The sequence below is a fragment of the Erinaceus europaeus genome, chromosome 17 (genome assembly GCF_950295315.1).
Source record: "Erinaceus europaeus chromosome 17, mEriEur2.1, whole genome shotgun sequence".
Taxonomy (NCBI): domain Eukaryota; kingdom Metazoa; phylum Chordata; class Mammalia; order Eulipotyphla; family Erinaceidae; genus Erinaceus; species Erinaceus europaeus.
Genome location: NC_080178.1, coordinates 64,142,467 through 64,148,065, shown reverse-complemented (window position 1 = coordinate 64,148,065; position 5,599 = coordinate 64,142,467).

Sequence of the window (5,599 nt, the reverse complement as noted above, 5' to 3'; positions counted from 1 at the left end):
CTCGCCCCGCCCCGCCCCGCAGGGTCCTAGCGCTCGCCCCGCCGCCCCGGGAGGGGCACCTGTCCTGGGGCCCAGGGTGGGCGGGGACCGAGGAAGAAGGGGCCTTGGGAAGGGCGGGTTCTGAGCGGAGGGACTAGGGGATTCCAGAAGAAGGATTCTTCTACAAGTTAACTGCGAACCCCTTCTCTGCACGCGCCCCTCCCCCCCACGCACAGGTATAACAACATATAACAACATACCACTCAGGCTCACTGTCCCCAAAACAGCCCAAGAGCCCCCCACCCCGTGGCACACCTGAGGGACCCAAAGGCTGCAAGGCAGTCAGAGAAGCCGGTCTGCTCGCCCTTGCAGCCTCGGGGCACCCCAAGCCCACCCACGCACATCCACTCCAACTCCCGGTGAGGCACCACCAGCAGCCCGGTGCTTGAGTGTTTTCTGATCCCGAAGGCCAAGGTTCGCTGGTTTGCATAATCTCTCTAGGGTCGCTCCCAGCCGGATCTCTTCCAGTGCCAGACTCTAGTCCTTCTCCCTCTCACAGACCCCCTTCCCCAGTACCCTGAAGTGTCCACAACCTCTCATGGACTAGACCAGGCTCTCAGAGCATCTGACTTCAGAACCTGGGGCTCCCTTATGCCTTTCCCCAAGCAGAAGTGGCCCCGGAGGGGGAGTCATAGGGAGCTGTGTGCTGTGTCCACCTGCACTCCAGCCACCCTTTCCAGACTGAATGGCTGCCCCCGTCCCCCCACCCCCCCCTTCTAGGGCCAGCGCTGCCTCCACCTCCGTGTAAACCCAGACCAATGGGTCAACGTCTTGGAGGTCAGGACAGTATACATGTGGCAGAGGGCCTAATCTAGTTGACCTCAGTGGCTGGCCCTTGACCACGGAGGGGCAGGAGGGAGCTTGTACCCAGCTCCTCTGTTGGGACAGCTGCACGACTTGCCCAGTGTGGCTTGCTGAGTAGGCGGCACCCTGTCCTGAACCCAGGCCTCGTCCTCCCTATCCAGGCTCCCATCTGTACACTCAGGGAATCAAGAAGTGTCTCTCTCTCTCACTCACCCCCCCCATCCTAGAGCTCTGGGCTTCAGCAGCTTTTCTGAAAGGTGCTAAGGAGGGATGAGGAGCTGTCACGGTAGGTTCACAAATAGAGGTGTTTCTTCCTGAAGTGCTTAGGACTCCAAGACGTTTGTGAACTAAGTTCCTGCTTTACAAGTGAGTGGGGCCAGCAGAGAGCTCTGATAGCAAATCCTGCCAGAAGATTCTATACAGGAAAAACCCTGCAGTCAGGTGCAGGTTCCCTGAGACCCGAGGATGGCAGTGGTTTCATCTGAGCCTCACACTAGAGCTGGCGGCAGAGTAGGATCCAAAAAGGGCTCTACCATGGACTCAGAAGGCCATGCCCATGTCTCAGTCCTGGGTCTTAGGTTCAGGGCAGGATAGGTAGTCAGTGGCGAAGGGAGCAGAGGGGTATTTCTCCCCACCCTACTTGTCATTTATCTGCCCTTTTTAACATGGGGGCGGGGGTGAGAGCAGGAGAGATCTAGGTATTTCTCACTCTGGAGCTCATTACAGCCTCCCAAACAGAACCAGGCCAAAGCAAAGACTTGTCTTGCCTCAAACAACCCTAGTAGCAAAGAGAAGACCCTTCAGCTCAAAGGCAGAAAAGTGAACCTAGAAAGGCTGGAGTGAGGGAGAGGGAAGAGCATGAGGAAGATTCTAGAAGTCCTGGAACTGGGATAGCCCTGCTTTCCACGGCCTGGACCTGGATTCAGTTTTCAGCTACACCACTTCTCAGCTGTGTGAGCAAGGGTCCTGACAGTCCACTATTTCATCTGAATAGCCAGGCTCCAAGAACTCAGTGTTTTGGGGCAGAGAACTTGCAGGCCTGGGACCCCTGGGTCCATCTCAACACCACTGCCAGAAGCCAGAACCGAGCAGTGATCAGGACTCTCTTCTCTCTCTCCTAAACATGAATAAGTCGATCTTGGAACAGTAATACCAACTCTCCTAGAATCACTGCAATGGAAAGAGCTTTAAACATGTGTCATTTCACCCCCAAATAAGTAACCAAAAATATAACTGGGGATGGGGACGGAGTGGGTGTATGGTGGAATACACTGTCCAAAAGTGACATGCTTCCCCAGAAGATGCTACAATAACATCTTGACATGACAGTTGTTAAAATATTCTTGTGAAAGAGTGAACGTGGCAAAGGCTGGCAGAACAGGACCCTGCTCTGCCTTCTGCATCTTCTTGCACCAGTCCCAAGATTCCTCACAGAAGAAAACAGTGTGTTTCTCTAGGGTTCCAGGGCCGGGGACCCAGATCTGGCTCCAATTCTCCCCAGTCCCAGTGTGGGGCATCCCCAGACAAGGACCGGAGTGAGTGTGGAAGGCGGAAGTGGGTATGAGAAGGAGAAGGTGCTCAGCAAGCTGAGATGTGTGAAGGGATAGGAGGAGCTTTCTCTAATTACTGGGCAGGCACCTGGCTTCACATATGCCACCTGCTACGGCCCTGGGAGCATGGCCTGGTAGGACCGTCCTGAATCACACAGCAGGTCAGAGCCACACAGGGACCTCTAGGGCCTCAGGACTTGACTCCCAGTAGGTAGCAGGGATCTTCTGAAGATATTCATACTGGACTTTGCCCTTTGCCTGCTAGCAATTGTTACAGCAGTGCCAGGGCACCTTCCTGGAGTCACCCACTGTTGCCCTATCAGATCTGAAGACTCTTGATCCCAGCCCCTCTCTGTACAGAGGGGGAAAGAAAGACCTGCAGAGAGAAGAACCCAGACCTCCCTACCCCTAACTGGGCTCTCTGTCCCTGTCCCTATGATATGCCACCCTTCCCACTCTCCTGGGGTGATCTTGGTGTAATCCCTCTTCCTTGACTTCAAGGTTCTGCCTCCCCAGCCCCAGGACCCCCAACCAATATCCTACACAAACAGGGGCTCCCAAGTCTTGACTTGCTCTTGGGTGCCCTTCTTACTCACCATCTAGTCAGGCAGACGGATGACTGCCTCAATCTCCCCTCTGGGAGATGAGGAGAAGGGCCCCCCCACCCCCTGGCCCCTTATTCCCCCACCCCCTCCTCAGGGGTAACTGGGCCAGCCAGTTGGGGTGGAGAAGTTCCCAGGCTGCCCAGGGCAACCAGGCAGTATACTGGGAGCACTGTTCTAGAAGATTGGGCAGGGACCAGTGTGATGTCACCAGGCAGTAGCAGCAGTGACAGGGGTTCCAGAGGCCCCTCTGGAAAGGCCCAGTACAGAATCCTGTGAGGCCTCAGGGCTGGCATAGCCTGAAAGGGACGTGTCCTTCATAGGGGTGGCATGTGGCAACAGAGTTCCCACGTGGAGCCGGATTTCAGTGTTTGCCCAGGGTGGCTCTCCTGCCCCTGCCAGGTGCTGAGCAAACAGTCCAAAAGCTGCCCTGAGCTAGCTGTAGCTTTGCTCCTCCTGGCAACACCATCACAGCCACATGCCCTCACCCCAATGTCCTATCACAGTCCCCATGGCCACATGCCACCTTGCTCTCATGCAGGCCTACTCAGCACAGGTCCACAGCATGCCAAATTGCATGGAGCAGCCAGAAGTAACTCAGGACGCCAAGGGAAATCCAATTTTTCATTTCTAGAGTTGGAGAAATAGTTCATCTGCAGTGCCTTGCCAAGTATAAGGCCTAGGTTGGAGCCCAGGCACTACATGGGAGATGCTATAGTACCAGAGGAAACTCTGATGCTATGGTGTCTCTCCTCTCTCTGTTTATGTGAATGGAAAAGAGGTCTGGGAGTGGTAAAATTACACATATGCAAGAGACCCAAGAGACACACACACACACCCCATTAATACTAGTATGTCCCAAAGTTTTGCTAAATCTACTAACTTTATTATACCTGGATGAACTGTCACAGGTAGCTGCAGGGTCCACTGAGAAGAGGCACTGTGTGAGCATAACTACCCAGTCTGTCACAACACCCTTAGGTGGAGGGTCAAGAAGGAACCCAGCCACAAACAGAAGCTGTCCCCACATGGGTGCTCTGGTCACAGGGTAGAAGGGTATGTTAGAAGCCCCATGACACCTGGGCCAGGCTATGTCCTGCTCCCTCAGGAATAGTGGTGGCCTGGTAGGCACTCTGGCCCCTTCTACAATCAGGTCCTGAGTCCCCCTCCCCCAGCACCCCATGTTGTCCCTAGAGGTAGAAGCTGTTCTGAGCCTCCAGCTGACCCGACTAGCTTTGGGGGACTTCATAGTAAGGACACTGTGCGTGTGTGAGGCCCTGGGTTTGATCTCTGGTAGACACTACAGATGCCAAGAGATGCTCTGCTTTCCTGCTCTCTCTCATGGAAGAAATCACTCTTGGGACCAGGTGATGGCACGCCTGGTTGAGTGCACATATTACAATGCACAAGAACCTGGGTTTGAGTCCCTGGTCCCCACCTGTAGGGGGGAAGTTTCACGAGTGCTGAAGCAGGGCTGTAGGTGTCTCTCTGTCTCTCTCCCTCTCTATCTCCCTCTTCCCTCTCTATTTTTAAATCTCAGAGATTTCTCTCTGTGTCTATCTAAGAAAGTAAGAAAGAGAGAAATCACTCTTAAAGGGAGAAATAAATGAAAGAGGAGATAAATGGCAGGAGGAAACCACGTGGGCCACCAGAAAGAGAGCAGTGGCCCCGCACTGGAGTTCCTGCCCTGGTGGAAGGAGGGGTTCGGGAAGTCTTGTCCTTGCAGAAGACACACACACACACACACACACACACACACACACACACACACCAGCAGAGCTGAGGGAGGGGCTGGGGCAGAGATGATTCCTGAACCGCTAGCAGGAGACTGTACTGACCAAGCTATTGAACAGGGTTCCTGCAGGCAGCAGCACCCAGCAGACAGTGGAGTAGTCGCATGAGGAAGGCAGGTGGCCACCTGGGCAGGGTGCCTGCCTGAAAGAGGACTCCTCTTGGTTTTGCTATGGGCACTGCCTACCATGGCCAAGGCCCTGCACTTCTGTAGGTTTTCCTCTGCTGGGGTTCAGGATGCCTGCCTGCTAGCAGGGGTCAAGTATCAGAGTCCTCTGTCTTGGGTCCTGCAGCTGCCCAGAGTGGCTGCACTCCCCGTGGCCTAGACTAGGGAAACTGTCAGGGTTCTAGGACATGGAACTGGACGATGGGGGAGAAGGCAGGTGGGACAGGGTGAAATATACTGCTCAGCACTGACTCAATGGCTGAGGGCTTAGGCTAGGCCCTCTGACTGTGTGGTCTAGAACAAGTTACTTAACCTCTCTGCATCTCAGTCCTCCTGTTTCTAATCTGGGGAAATGAATGGGCATTACGTTGCTGCAATGAGATGGAGCAAGTCCATGCATGGGACATCTCTGTGTGGGGCCTGGCACATAGCAAGCTCTTAGCAAGCACCATAGCTGCTTTCAGTTCTTCTTTCTAAGTCCCCTCACCCCCAGGCGCGGCCCATCTCCAAGGTGTGGTTCTCTGCACCCTTGCTCCTTGACTTGGAGGCAAGGAAACAGCCTGGCTTTCACTGGAGCCTGGAGGACTGAGAATAAAACAGAGGAGGGTGTGATGGCATCTCCCCCTCACCTTCAAATCCCAACAGAG